Source organism: Myotis nattereri (genome assembly GCF_964212035.1).
Source record: "Myotis nattereri genome assembly, chromosome: 17".
NCBI lineage: Eukaryota > Metazoa > Chordata > Mammalia > Chiroptera > Vespertilionidae > Myotis > Myotis nattereri.
In genome coordinates, this window is record NC_138092.1 from 1,905,986 (window position 1) to 1,921,501 (window position 15,516).

General features: G+C 58.9%; 1 protein-coding gene across 1 annotated transcript in view; it reads left to right on the top strand.

Moving 5' to 3' along the window:
* Window positions 1–15,516, top strand: part of TRAPPC9 (trafficking protein particle complex subunit 9) — a 167,114-nt gene that overhangs the window by 133,047 nt on the left and 18,551 nt on the right. The window lies entirely within an intron of this gene.

Here is a 15,516-nt window from a genome sequence, read left to right on the forward strand (position 1 = left end):
GCCGCTGGAATCATTGTGGAGTGGGGCAAGCGGAGCTGCTGGAGGGGGTCTGGTACTGTGAGTGCCTCCAGAGGCAAGGCAGACGGGACAGGACTGCGGTGGCCAGGCTGTGGGGTGCAGGACAGCCCCACGCCATGGCAGGAGCTCCCTAGACGCTCCTGCCTCCGTCCTGCACCCGGAAGGCTGCCCCTCCAGGTGGGAGGACCGCAGAGCCAGCATGCTCTCTGATGGTGGTTCTGAGGCCTGTTTCCAGTTGTTTCCATAGATACCAGGTACTGGAGACTAATGGGCTAAGCGATTTTTACTCTGCTTTTTACTCTGCTTTGAAAGCCCCGCCGCTGGGCCTTCCACCGCCTTCTGCAGCTGGTAACACTTCTCAGAGCTTCTCAGATGCATCAGGGATTGGTCTGCGCTCTTTTTCATTGACATCCATCCTGTGAATACAGATCAGGGGTTACCTGAATTTTGGAAAGGATATTTTCAGTACATGTTCCCCAAATAGCCCCTGGGCAGCTGGCACCCGGAGCTGGGCCCTGAGCTGTGTGTGTGGGCAGCGCTCCTCGGCATGAGGGAATGCCCGCTTAGGAGGCAGTGACCATGGATGCCTTGTGTGGTGGCACCCCACTGCCCTACTTCAGGGAGAATGGCACACCTACACTCTTGGGGAGCAAGACACGGCAACCAAAATCTCCACGCAGTTTGTGCAACGCATACAAGTCTGTGAGGTCGTCATTGTTATTCTCTTTTCTTACGAATTAGGAAACAGACTCAGGGGTTTATGTTGCTTGAGGTTACATGGAGCTGGTAGATTCTCTGATTGATGGGTTTATCCATTCATTTAGCAAAGAGCTATCTATCGACCATCTATTCTGCACCAGGTGCCATGCTAAGTGCTGGGAACCAAATATAAGTCACACTTGATCCCTGATTTTAGACACTTCCAGTCTGATGTGGGTGGGGGACCCGGGTCGGTCACTGGCCACCCCCCACAGCCTGGCGTGCACGTAGGGAGCTCGTGCGGGTGTCCCAGAAGCGGAGGTGAGAATCGACTTGGAGCCCTCCGCCCGCAGCGCCTTGTGAAGGAAGCAGCTGAGCGCGAGGGCAGGCACGTGCTCTAACCCCACATAGGAGCAGGCAGTTTCTCCATTCTGCACCTCTGGTTGTTTCCAGTCTTTCCGTCATAAACATGGTTGCAGCAAGTGTCCCCGTCCACAGCCAGTCCTTACAAAAATGAGTCAAGTGGGAAGATAATTACTTTAAATTTAGCAATCTCTTTAAAAAGATCTTCTGATTTTTTAAAAATATATATATTTTTATTAATTTCATAGAGAAAGGGAGAGAGAAACATCAATGATGAGAGAGAATCATTGATCGGCTGCCTCCTGCTTGCCCCTTACTGGAGACTGAGCCTGCAACCTGGGCATGTACCCTGACCGGCAATTGAATCGTGACTTCCTGGTTCATGGTTCGATGCTCAACCACTGAGCCACACTGGCTGGGCAAAATCTGTTTTTGTACCATATTTGATTTCCCTCATCTTGAAATATATTTTTAACATTCTCCCATATTTTCTCCTCGCACTCTCCTGGCTGAGTTGTTTTAGCATTTGATCTTTTATTCGTCTGGATGTATTAAGGTCTAAGGAGTTAGGCACGGATCCACCTTTTTTTCCTCCCAGAAATAACCGTGTTATTGTGCACAGACTGCAGACAAGTTGCAAGTGCAGTAGTGAGGTTGCTTTCTGAACCGGTTTAGAGGAAGCAGCTGCCTGATGCACCTTCGTCCCCAATCTCTCCTGTGTCTTCGCCACCATTGAGGACAGTGTCCTACATAACCACACACAGCTGTCAGGCCAGGGACTCGCACCAGTGCCAGCAGCTACCTCTGGACCCACCCAAGTGGCACTTGTCCCAACCGTGTCTTTCACACCTAAAAACCCTCGGCCTCATGCAGAATCACTTGTCGCATTCAGCTACGTATCGGCCCTCCTGGGCCTGCACACTCCTCTGCCCTTGATTTCCGTCCCTTTAGACAGAACCCACCAGCTACTGCAAGAATGGCTCTTGGTCCGCGTGTGGGTCTGGGCCCTGGCGATGCGATTCAGTGCACACGTCTGTGCCAGCGACGCTGCGTCCTCGGCACGTGTCTCAGGCGCCCCGGGCCCTGTGCCCCTTGTCAGGGACGGCCCTTTTGGTCCTTGGGTTAAGGCGGAGGCTGCCAGTCTTCACCCTCCCAAGCTCCCCTTGGCTCTGTGAGCAGTAGGTGCTCTGTGGGAAAGTGCTTTGCAACTGTGTAACCATGCGACTCCTCCACTTCCCTTTGTCCATTGACTTATGTTTGAGCGGGTTCTCAGTCCCTGTTGTACTGAGAGGGCTGAAACGTTGCTATTATTTATTTATGGTGATGCTCAAATAGTCTCAGATTCCGCCAGTGGGAGCTCCTTCAAGCTGACTCCCCTGCCCCCGACGCGTCTCCTCGCTCTGTGAGCCCTTCCTCACTTTCTGGTACAAGATGCTCCAGCCTCATCTTGCACCCCCTGCCACCATCCATCTTCCCGGTGTGTCGGTCCCTTTAGTGAAGGCTGGTCTTCAGCAGCCAGGATCCAGACGGGAGGGAGGCCCTTTCTACTGGGGAGCTGTTCCTCCCACGCCATCTCAGAGGCCAGGGCCAGGAAGTAGACACGCACGTATAAACGTGAACACCCCCCAGCCCTCTGTCCTCCTACGGATACTGACAGCCACGTCGCACACCCACCACTAACTCCAGCTGACACCACAGGAGCGTCCCGGTCCTCACTGTGTTCCCGTCCGGCTAAGGCGGCGTTCATGGCCTGCAGTGCAGGCACTGATGTGTCAGTGCCCCCAGGTGCCAACCACTGTCCCCACCGGCCCTCCCCCCTCCAGGATCTCAGCCCCTCTCCAAGGTGCTGGCATCCCGCACTCATGGCTCTACTGGGCAGGTGCCCCCACTCCCTCCCTGTCCACCCTGTCACCCCCGCAATGGCCTCAGAACTGAATTGCCCTGAAAGCAAAGGGGCCTCCGGGCTGCCACACCTACCCTGCTGGCCTCTCGCCCCTCCACCGTGCTCCCCATCTCTGCCCGGGCTCTTCCCACACACGTGCCGCCCGTGTTCTCTGGGGCCTGGGCCCCGGCCAGGCTCGTCTCTGTCCCTTGCAGCTTGCTGGCTGCATGGGACAGCGCTGGCGTCGCTCCCGCTCTGGGTGTGCAGGGCACAGGCTGCAGGCAGGACTGTCTCTGCCTGATGCAGCATCGCTCGCTGGGGGTCACCCTTTTGGGTGCAGAACCTGCTGCCATGGCTCAAAGGAAGCACTCACGTCCCTGCCTCCTGAAGCCGCGGCAGGCTGTCACCCACACGTCCCTTCTATTTGTGGAGCCTGAGCTTCATGCAGACATTCCGGGTGCTCATAAGAGCAGCAAGCCGCGCTGACGAAGTGTCTCTGTGGGTCATTAGGACAGTGAGCAGCACTGATGGCTGCTTCTAAACATGGAAAGGAGGTGGGTGGGAGCTGGCAGAGGAGCGGGGGAGCTGCGCGTGCTGTGAGCCGGCCTCCAGCAAGCCATGGGGTCGCACAGCCACGTGGGGGCATCCGGGCTCAGGTCAGTGCCACCTCCTGAGCATTGCCAGGGCCAGGCACTGGGGGATGAAGGGACCTGAGGTGCCTCTGCTCCCGCCCGGGAGCAGCTCCAGGCCCCTGGGCTTGGTGTGGGCGTCTCAGATGGCAACGAGGTGGGGATGCCCCAGTACCTGTCAGGTGGACCGCTGACCAGGGGAATTCCTGGAGGCAGCCGCGTGTGAGGCTGAGAGCAGGGGTGGGATTTCAATGTGCAGAGCAGGGCAAGGCTTCCAGATGGAGACGGCGGGATGAGCCGACACGGGAGGGGGGCCCACGTGAGTGTGTGGGGCGGAGTGTGGAGGTGGTGCTGGTGCGCACAGTGTGCCCAACCTTGACAGGCCAGGTCTCTGCCTCGCTCGCTGGCTCTCGTTGGGGCAAAACCACTGTTGCTTCTCAAATGTTCATCGCACTCTCCTGAGTTCAGGCTCCTGCGGGTGCAGACAGGAAGGAGCTGACCCCTGGAAATGGGGTCCAGTGGGGTCCACACATCCCCCACCCACGGAGTTGTCACGTCTATAAACGCCTGACAGCAGAGGCAGAGAAAACCAACCAACTGCAAAGCACAGGCCAACCTCGGGGGAGACGGGGCTTTCCCTCGGCGCTCACGGCAGGTGCGAGGTTGGGCCACGAGAATGACCTGCAGGCTGCCAGGTCCTTATTTGGGTCAGGAGTGGAGTGGAAGCTGTGGTTTGAGGACCTGGTTGGACCTCCACGTGGGCCTGAGTGTTGGTGATGCGATCATTCTGGGAAGTGGTCGGATCTGAGGCCCAGGAAGTGGAGGGACCTGGCGAGATGCTGGAGCTGGGAGTCAGCCCCCGCCCGCCACGTTGGGCACCGTGGCCACAGCTCGGGGATCCGAGCAGGAGTCTGATCCCCGCTACGGGAGCACACTGAGCTGCTTGCCCCTCGGTGGCTCCATGCCCCACACTCAGAATCCTCCACCTGTTTCTTTCACTGATTGGTTTGCCTTTGGAGCTGGCCTGGCTCCAAAGGTTGCCAGGTGGGCCTGACAGTCTCACGGTGTGTTTGTGGAGGAGGCAGAGCCCCCGCCTCTCGGAGACCTGGACAGATAACCTATGTATATAAAAGGCTAAGTGATCAACCGTTGGTCCAACTGAACAGCCGACCGTTACATAGGATGAGCACTGGCGATTTAAAAATAAACGTTGACTCCCACATGAGCTGTGCATATAAAGCTCTCGCTGGTGCCAATCGCACATGTGTTTTTATTTTATAATACTATTTTCATGTATACTACTAGTGGTCCAGTGTGTGACTTCATACACGTTGAAAGGAAATTAATTAGAAGAAATATTTTAATATCGCTATTCGCCCTTTTTCTATAATAGAAGTGTCAACCAAATTCACGATCAACAATGACAGATCGAAACACATGCGTGTGATTGGCACCAGTGAGAGCTTTATATGTACCACACATGGGTGCGTCAACTTAGCCTTTTATAGATATAGAATAAATTTGCTTAATTAGACCTGCTTTCTGATTTAGCTAAACTTTTTCCAGCCCAGTGAAGCACCCCAACTTCTCTTTCATGTTGTCAGCAACACAGCAGTAAATATCAGCACAAAGCACATTATTATTGTAGATCACGCAGGGAGAACCAAGGGTAAAATATTTAACTTTAGCCGTGTTTGACTATATTCTGAGCAGTGACAAAACCTGAAGTCATTGTCAAGGTCCACCATGTCTTACTTCTTCTCAGTCAGGTCAAGTTTCTAAGCTTTCTAAATCTCCCTTTTTCTGGCTAATGAAAAGAAAATAGGATTCCACTGAGTCTCCTATCTACCTGCTCCAGGACTTCTGTGAGGATCAAATGAGATGAGGCACAGGAAAACGCATCACAGACATTTGGTTGAAGTGTGAAATGTTTCCACTTGGCTGTAAAGCAAGTCATGTTCCTGGGCTGAAGAAACTGCAAGGAGGCTAGTCGCTAGGGAGAGGAAGCCGGTGTTGCTAAGTGACGTCATTACCCGGATGGACACTTAGCACATTAGCCTTTCATATATATAGTTTTTTTTAAAAAATATATTTTATTGATTTTTTACAGAGAGGAAGGGAGAGAGATAGAGAGTTAGAAACATCGATCAGCTGCCTCCTGCACATCTCCCACTGGGGATAAGCCCGCAACCCAGGCACATGCCCTTGACCGGAACCGAGCCCGGGACCCTTCAGTCTGCAGGCTGACGCTCTATCCACTGAGCCAAACTGGTTTCGGCCATATATATAGTTTTTGACGTCATTTTTTGCAGTAACGTAATTTTTAAGAAATATATATGTATTTTTATTGATTTCAGAGAGGAAGGGAGAGGGAGAGAGAGAGACAGAAACATCAATGATGAGAGAGAATCATTGATTGGCTGCCTCCTGCACGCCCCACACCAGGGACTGAGCCCGCAACCTGGGATGTGCCCTTGACTGTAATTGAACCTGGGACCCTTCAGGCCAGAGGCTGATGCTCTATCCACTGAGCCAAACTGGCAGGGCTGGAGTAACGTAATTACTGCACAAATCTTGCTTCTAATTAATTTCCTTTCAATGTGCACGAATTCGTGCACTGAGCCACTAGTGGTGTAATTGATGTGCTTGCCTTGGAACACTGTGCAGTGTGTGCACGGATGATTGATGGCCTAATGGGAGGAATCAGTGCTCATCTGGGGGCTGGGCTGCCACAAGGGTGGGCAGAGGCCAGTGGGCCCGCCCCCTCCCGCCCCCCCTCAGGGCCACCCTGTCGATTCTGACTCAGAGACAGTGTGGTGGCTTCAGTCCTTGATGTTCCAGAATTGGCGGGGCGGGGTGGGGGTGGGGGGGCGCAGGGAGCGGAGAACATGCTCAGGGCTGGAGCAGCTCAGCCTGCAGATCGGAGCTCAGTGATCCCAGAGAGCCTTGCGAGGGCTGGGCAGCTGGTAGGAGGGGTGACTTTCTACTCCAACGCGCAGGACCACGCACGAGCTGATGTGTGAATTGCCCTGCTTGCATTTTTTTATTCAGATGACCCTGTAGCAGGACCATTTGCCCTGAGAATAAGACAGAACAAAATGAAATGATCAACAAGCCCCCGAATAATGCTCACGTTGGCATATTTATTAGGTAATTATATGCACTTGTGATATGCATATGTGTATACATAATAATTATCTATGATTACAATAATTATATGTGATGCATGTAATATAAACATATTAAACATTTACATAGTCATTTACAAAGAGAAATAAAACCAAAACGGAGCCCTTTGCTTTATCCTTAAAGTCACTCCCCATTGCCTTCACCTCTGCCACTGGGCACCTGTCCCTGAGGGATTCCCGCCCCAGGCTCTGCCCCGGGTCCCCAGAGCGAGCCCATCAAGTCAAGTTCTGCCCCTGCTCCTGACCCGGGCTGGATCCTGATCCCAGTGCCGGGCCATTGCAGACCCGAAAGGAGGCAGTTGCAGCCTCATGGACAACTCGCCTCCTGAAGCCCAGAGCTGAACCGCCCCTCGGGCGCCGGGGCCGCTTACCTGCTCCCTTGCTCGCCTGTCGTCCGAGAGCTCTGCTCTGCATGTGGGGCCTCAGGCGACCTGGGTCTGTGCCTGTCCCCATCTCTCTGTGAGGCAGACAGATGGCATCACTAAGAGACCCCTGGATGCCCTGGCTCAGGGGCACCTGCTCTTCCCGGAGTGAGCGAGGTTGGGAGGCACCTCCCAGTGACTGCGCTCTGATCTCGCCACCTCCCGCTCTTGATCCCGTGAGGACCAGCTGCACACCCGGTTCTTGCCACTGGGACGGTATCGACGGGGCCCAGCATGGGGAACCCTGGCGGGCCAGGCTGAGACAGGCGGGCTGGGGGTCAGGGGCCTTCCCCAGATTGCAGTGGTGCGCCCCCGAGCTGATGGGGCAGGAGCGTGTACCGCCAGGCCTCGGCGTCCCTTCAGAATGATCCCCGAGAAGCCCAGACTCAGAGCCATCTGGGCGGGGAGGGGGGGGGGGTGGTGGGGGGGGCACGTTTCTGGGCTGGGAAGAGGGCGCTCAGATGTGGGCGTGGCCAGGACCTGAGGAAGGCAGTTTGTCCACCTCCCAGGAACCCTCGGTGCTCAGCTCCCTCTCCAGAGTCCCCTGTGTTTCTGAAGGTTGTCCCCCCTGCTGTCCAGCTGAGGAGGGTGCACTCTGCTCTGTAACCGAGAGTGATCTTAGCGTCGTAATGCCTGGAAGGGCAGGTTTGCTGTCCGGCGTGAACGCAGGCCTGGTCTCCGCGCTCTGCTCTGGTGGGCAGGACTGAGAGCGAGGGTCATTATGGGCTCTCAGTGGCTCGTTCGTTTGTGTTGGGACCCGGCCGCCTTGCAGCAGAAGGGCCCCAGGGCCCCCGTCAGGCAGCAGCACCGTGGCTCCGGGCCCTCAGGCATTGCTGGGAGCCACGTGGGCTGTCACGTCAGTCACTAAGAATCCGTGTGCCCGGTGCCCGGTGCCATGACTACCACGTCTCCTCAGCGATAATCAGCGTTCGTGCGATCGGTCACTCAGCAAATATTTATTTGGTGCTGTTTGCCAAGTCCTGGACGGCAGCGTGGCCTGCCCCCGGCCCCAGTCCTCCAGGAAGGGCGGCCGGGCCCATCTCCAGCCTTCCAGGCGCCTTGGTGTGTGTGTCTCTCTCTGGGCTCAGGCGGCCCAGACCAGCCAAAAGTTGTATTTACCTTGTTTTTGATGAGAATGGCAACCCAGCTGAGTAGCGGGCCTGCGGCTGCAACGCCTAGACCGGCAGCGCAGACGGAGCAGCCTGGGCGCAGACGGCCTGGGAGCTGGTCCTGGCGGCTCCATCCTCGCCAAGTGCCCTGTGAGCGGGAACAGTGTGGGGAGGGTTACAGGAGTCCTGTCCATGCCCGCCCTCTGAGGTTGGAGAAGGGAGGGTAACTTTTCTCCAGGAGCGCTTTCCTGGTGAAAATCCCGTTTATCCAAACAGTAAATACAGCTTGTCCAAGCCGCTGGCGAGATGAGGCCGGTCCCCGCCGGGCACTCGGGTGGGCTCCATTGTTCAACATCAGACATCGCTGCCTCTACTTCCTGCCACTCCGCTGCGGGCTTTCTAGGGAAACTTGCTTTTTAAAGTCTCCAGTTCCTTCTCTCACATCTCAGCAAACCAGCCAGGCTTGGAGTCTCTTCATTTCACTCCGACAGCGCTTATCAATCTTCCCCTTAATTAAAGAAAGCAGACTTGGCACCAGCGTCTCTTATCGGCTGCCAGCTGGGCGCCATCGGCTCACAGCGGCACCGTGGCCTTTCCCGCGCTGTCCACTGAGCTCCCCAGGGTTATTAGTCAGGGTGTTCCGTGGATGTAAGATAGATAAATGAATGGATGAGAGGGCGAGGGCGGGAGTGGGAGAGGGATGGGAAGGGAGGGAGGGAGGGAGCGAGCGAGCAATACCGCTGGCTGCAGGGGAGCAATGGCGATAAGATCACAGCCATGACGCGGAGGAGCTGGAGGGACCGTCAGGATGCTTCAGCTCAGTAGCTTTCAAAATTCATTACTCAAATGCAATCCTCCATTTAAAGCAACTGGAAAGCAGCTCTGCTGCACCTGTAGGTTGTGGAGGCCAGAGGAGCTGGTAGGGAGGTGAAGGCCAGTGCTCTAGGCTGAGGCTCAAAGGGAGAGAGCAGGCCTGGGCTGGGCTGGGAGGCACCAGGAGAGAGGTCTGAGCTGGGATGGGGAGGCACCGGCACCGGCACTCCTTGCCCACCAGGTCGGAGGAGAATTCTGAGGAAACCAGGCAGATGGCCCCTGCTGTTGGCAGAATCTTGAAAGCCGAGGAGAAGTCAGTTAAGCGAAGGGAGCTTTAAGCTTCAAGAGGCCTCTGCTCCGGCGTCACAGACTGAAAGCAGGTGTTTTGTCAGGTGGAGTTCTTGCCTGGAGGTTCTGGGGAAAGTCTGCTTTCGGCTCATTCTTGTGGGAGGGACTGAGGTCCCATTTCCACGCGCCTCCTCTAGGAGGGCGGGCGGGTGGTGTGCGCTGCTCATGTCTCCCCGAGGCTGGCGCCTGCAGGTAAATACCCAGGTCTGTGAGCGTGTGGGGGAGGGAGACCCCGGAAACACTCGGCATTGGAGCGCAGTCCACCTCAGTGACTTGGAGCTGCAGGGGCTCTCAGAAGCTCTTGGCTTTCGAGGCCCCGACGAGCTGCTCCCCAGCCCTGTCCCCAGAACACCTGGCTGAACACAAACAAGCCAGGACACCCCATTTCCTGGGGGCGGAAATGACCTTTTCCTGAGAAGCTGCTGTGGAAATCAAATTGCCATTTTTATTGGGAATGTTAATTGATCCCACAGGGATGGGGGCAGAGGTTCAGATCTGGGAGGTCTGAGGCCCAGCTGCTGCCCAGGCCTGCAGCTCCGCTAGGCGGCCCACATGTACCCAGCCAGCACCCCAGGGTCCCTCTGCAGCACCACCCTGAGTGACAGCACATCCATCCCGCCCTGTCCCCTTAAGCCTGCACCTCCAGCATTTCTCACGCTGGGTCAGTCCCCACCCTGCACAGTCCCGCCGCCGTGGGCAGCACCTCACCCCGTCCCAGCTGCCCTCTGGCCGCCTGTGCCCACTCAGTCACTGTGTTGCTGGCACAACAGAAACAGACTCCCGTATTCAGATCCAGGACCGCCTTCCCACAGTGCGAGGGGCGCTCCTCCCCGTGTGGGGGCACTGGAGCGGGCAGGGATGTGAGCTGTTGGGGCGTCATCTCCTGTCCTCAGAAGGGCCCTGGCATGACATGTCCTTGGCGATGGCTCTCAGCCATGGAGATGGCCTGGCTTAGAGCCTCCGTGGGGACAAGGATCGGGCTCAGAGTCAGGCGGGGAGAAACGAAGCACATGGCCCGCAGGAGCCTGCGCACATGCGCACAGCGGCGCCAGCCCTGGGAGCTGCGTGTGGAGCCCAGCGGCCCTGAGCGCAGCAGCAGGTAAACAGAACGCGGTTTGTGCACGAACCTGGGCGTGGATCTCACTCAGCACAAGCAGGAGTGAAGTGCTGAGACGCTGGAGGGCGGGCGGGCGCACGCTTACGTGTCCTGCTAAGTGAAAGGGGCCAGACCCAGAGAGTTACATTCTGTGGCTGTGAAAACCCCCAGAGGAGGGAATCTGAGACCGGAAGTAGGCTAGTAGTTGTGGGTGGGGGGAGGTGACTGCCTTTGGGGACGGGTTTCTTTGTTGTTGTTCCTTCCCCTCCCGCACCATCACTATCCCCTCCATGTCTCCTCCACTCCCCCCTCACCCAACTGCTGTCCGTGGGACAGGGTTCTGGGGGGATGGAGAGCTTCTGGAATTAAATAGTGGCGATGGCTGCACACTGTGAAGTCACTGAAAACCGTTGAGTTGCGCACCTTAAGTGTGTGGCATGTGAAGTATATCTCAGGAAACACATTAACAAATAATCATGAAATATAAAGTCAGGCGAGACCCACCCCTACCTCTGCCGCCCTCAGGCTCTGGCCGTAGCTAAGCTTAAACTCCCTTCGCCGTGCTATCCTCTCGTGTGAAAGGAGACTGCGCCCACCTGCCCGGACACCTGCCCCTATACCCGCCCCTATACCCCTGCTGGTGGTGGGGATTCCCACACAGTGGCCCGGCCAGAGGAGGGGGCCCCCTCCGCGGGTGTGACCAGCCTGTGCGCTTGCAACCAGAGTTCCCTGGCCTCAGGCAGAGAGGGACTGAGGCAGAGAGGGACTGGGGCAGAACCCGATGGGTGCATGCCACCCAGCTTTGTGCAGCCGCCTTGGTCTCTGTACATTAGTCCCCCCGGCACTGTCACCTGCAGCACCTGTTGCCCGGTGTGAAGTGTCAGCCTGTGCTGTGCATCAAGTCTCCTCACAGATGTTCATGGATGTTGAGATGTTTGTGGGGCACCTGGCGGGCACAGTGACTGCTGTTTTAGAAGGGACTCAGGATGCCAGTTCCTGTCTCTCCCCACCCCTGTTACGAGACACACCTGTGGCCAAGGGCAGGGCGGTGGGCGTGGGCTGTGGGCACAGAGGGCCTCCTGAACATGTGGGCGGCCCCCTGGCGTTGCTGTGGTCTCAGCAACGCTGGTTCCTTTCCATGTTGGCTGAGCTTTCTGACTCCATGTCACCTGCTCAGAGAGTCCAGCCGCCCATGGAGACCCGTGGCTTGGAGGCCCCCAGGGCCTCCTGGGAAGCCCAGTCCTTCAGAGAGGGGGGCTCATCTAGCAGCAGGACATGGCCTCTGCTCGGCCTTCCTTGGGGGGCCTTCCTCCTGCCTTCCAAGGACGGGGGGGCTGCCTTTCAGCTGTGTCCCAAGGAGACTGAGTGGGTCACCCCCAGACATCTGACCCTCAGGACTCCCCCAGTGCAGAGCTGGCTCTGAGCACCCCGATGCCCAGGGCTCTGCTCGTGGGCTGTGTGACAGGGAGCATCCAGGGCAGGCCCCTCCCCAAGCCCATCTCCCACTTGTGCCGAGGGCGTCGGGTTGAGGCCCGGCCGCCTGCCGCCTCCCATGTTGGGTTGGCTCAGTCACTGGTCACCGCGGGCTAATGACCCTGCACCGTCCGCACATGGGGGTCTGCTCCCTCCCGTGCCATTTGGAGGATCGATCTCGGGGTGGTAATTGGCTCGCGCTTGGCTGGTCTCCGTTCTAAAGGTCTGCCTCCTACCTGGTGTCGTCGCGCTGGGCCCAGCGGCGTGATGAGCCCACTCCCTCCCAGCACTTTAATTGTGAGCTGCGGGTTCAGGGTAGCGCGGATTATTCTGAGATAATTGAAAAGGATGCTTTCAGATGCTAACTGATGGCTGTAAGTGCTCATCCAAGTGTCCACTTACTGATGACTTCACCTCCTCGCCCCACCCGCCTGCGGCTGTGATTGCAGACCCTCCCAGCCGCCTTGCCTGGAAGTGAGGCCGATGAAGCCGCGGTCGGCCCAGGGGAAGCTCGAGCTGGGGGCCGGGGTCCCATGGCCGCTCCTCCATCTTCCAGGCGGAGCTGGAGATCTCTGTGTCTTGCGGAGGGGCCTTCAGCGGGGCCCAGGGAAGGGAAGGAGGTGCTCTCAGGGCCTCGCGGTGGAGCAAGCGGTGCCATCGAGGGCCCGGCAGGAGCACGGAGCCACGGAGCCTGCAGTCCCGGAGGCGGAGTCACGTGTTCGCACTGTTCCTGCCGCCTCCTGGCAGACTTGTGGGGAGACAGGCCAGGCCTGGGGTTGGAGCCCCTCAGGCAGGACAGGCCCTGCCCTCCACCTGCTGCCTCTCCGCCCCCCGGCCCTGCAGGAGCCCCCAGCACCCTGCACAGGGGCAGAGACCAGGGATCCTGAGCGCTGGCTCCGGTCTGTGCGCCCGCCCTGCTCCCGCTGGAGGGCAGAGCAGCCCTGCTGGTGTCACTGGTCCTCAGGTCACCACGGGTGGCACCGAGGCGGCGAGGCGGGCTCTGAGTTTGATTAGCGGAGCGGGGCTCTTGGGCGCCAGCCAGCAGAGCCCTTCGGTTCCTGGCCCAAACAGGACTGAACTTCTCTGGGGAAAATAGGCTGTGCTGGGGACCTAATCACAGGCATGACAGCGCTCATTAGTAAGAGGTTCAGTCCCCGGTGTCCTTGCCTGTGTCCCGATGCAGCGATTGCGCAGCGCGCTGTCCACAGATGCCCTGTAAACACCTGCTGTCCTCGCTGGGCAGCAACACGCCCCGTGTTCCCGGGGGCCCAGGCCTCAAGCAGCCATTACCGAGGGGGCCGGTCCCACCCAAGGCCCTGCCTGCTGCGGGGAGGCGGCCGGGGAGAGGGTGGAGCGGCCAGCTGAGCCCCTGACCACATTGCTGACGTCAGGTGCTCCCCTGGAGGCTGTTGGTGACACGGGTGTGCTGGGCGTGAGCTCACCAGCGAGGCCTCCTCTGTGTGCTCTCAGCTTTGTCCCCCTCCCCCGCCTCCCTGCCTCCCTGGGGGGCCGGGTCAAAGGTGTGGGTACCTTCCATCCCAGCCCAGGAGACGCGTGAGCAGACACAGGGCAGAGGCCGCAGGGATGGCCAGCAGAGGGAGGTCTGGGTGCCCGGGCTGCAGGGCCATCATCCCCACCCCCCCGGCCCCCGCCAGCTGTGTGAGCGGGGCTTCACCCTGACTCCCTCCCGCCCCCGTCTCTGACCACCTACCGCACACGGGCACCAGAGCCCTGCCCGGCAGGCCTGTTTCCAGGTTACTGGCGATGACGATTACAAAGTGCAGGCCCTCTCAGAGCTGACCGAGGCGTGCGGCCCTCCTGTGTCAGTGTGGCTCAGCTGGGCTGACGTGACGTAGCCTGGGGGGCATGAGGCTGAGTCTAAGCAGGTGCGGGAAGGCGGGCCTGGGAAGGCCGAGTGATGGTGTGCTGGTGTGGACTGGGCAGCGCGCACGCCCCAGCCCCGACCTCGGGCTCCCAGTCATTGTTGGTAACCCCCCATGGTTTGTGTGTGTCATCGTGCCCAGGAGGTGTCATCTCAGAGAGGACCGGGCCGTGTGCGGGCCCTTGGAGAGAAAGCGGGCTCTTCGCTCTGACTCGCTTCCAGGGCGCTCTGGTCTGACCTGCAGCACCTGGGCGGCGCTGGGACCAGCACACGGGGGCCGGGAAGGCAGGGGGCACTTTGTGGGTTGATCTGCTCAGACACGTGATGGCTGACCTCGTGTGGGGCCAGGGGAGCGTGGGCTGTGGGCTTGGAGCTCTTTCCTCTCAGGGTCTGTGTGTGAAACTGCCTGGTCTCCTCCCCACTCCTCCCCCAACCTCTCTGGGAAGAAAGTTCTTTCCTGGGTGAAGGCGGTGAGGATGGAGCCCAGGCGGGGCCCCGCCCAGGACAAAGCGCCACAGCCACCGCCCCTGCACGTGGGCGGCTGCCCGGGACCTGTGGGAGGGGGGCTGGCATCGCGTTTCCACAAGTCCCGGGACTCCGGTGCACGGAGGCGGCAGCACCAGTGGCTGCTGTCCTCACGATGCGCTGGGTTTGGGCTGCTCAGCCTCCGGCCTGGGAGAGGCCCTCGGGAGGGAGGGAGGGAGGGAGGGTGGGAGGGTTTGTGTAAAGCAGGTGCCCGAGGGCCAGGCGGCCCGGAGCTTTACCCGGAGGGGGACCACATCGCTGGGGATGGTCTGGGCCCAGGACTGTGGACTGCCCGCGGCCACGAGCCCGCTGGTGTTGGCAGTGGGAAGGTCCAAGCGGGGACTCCCTGCTCCCCCAGCAGTCGTCTTCGCCCTGATGCTGAACGGTTTTGACAGGCCCGGCTATTTTTAGAAACCCGTTCCCACTCCTTTTCCCTGTGGGAAAAGAAAGCCAGTTACATTTTAAATTAACCCACCACCTGCCCTCCTCTGGTGCACACCAGCCACCGGGCCACCAGGGTGAGGCGAGCAGGAGGGCGGAGGGGTGGGCAGGGTGTCTGTGGAGGGGCTGCCCTGCTGCAGCCGGGCTCTGGGAGGGGCACGCGCATCTGTCATCTGGGTGACAGGCCCATCTGGGGCTATGATCACTGCGCGGTTCTCAGCACAGGCTCACAGGGCCAGGGGTCTGGGGGGCCGGGGCCGGGTTGGAATTAGGCTGCCTGGTCCCAGTCCAGTGCCCTCTGGACCTGTTGGGCCTGGGAATGGTTGGCAGCAAAGGAGTGCCCCGGACCCCACGGGAGTGAGGTGAGCGCCCACAGTGGGTCCTCCTCTCCCTACCGAGCCTTCCCTAGCTCTTCTGCGCCCGCTTATTGGGAGAGAGGCAGTGTCGGTTCTCACCCGCGCCGCTGGCAGGCCTTGAGGCCCCGTCATGTCACCTGAGAATGGAGAGTCTCCCGTTTTCCCATCGGGATGCATTTTCCTCATTCATCCCAGTGCCCCGTGGCGTTCGCTCCACCTGCCCTGCGGGGAGGACGGCATCGGGCTTTTACGGGCTTTCACGTGAAAGGTGA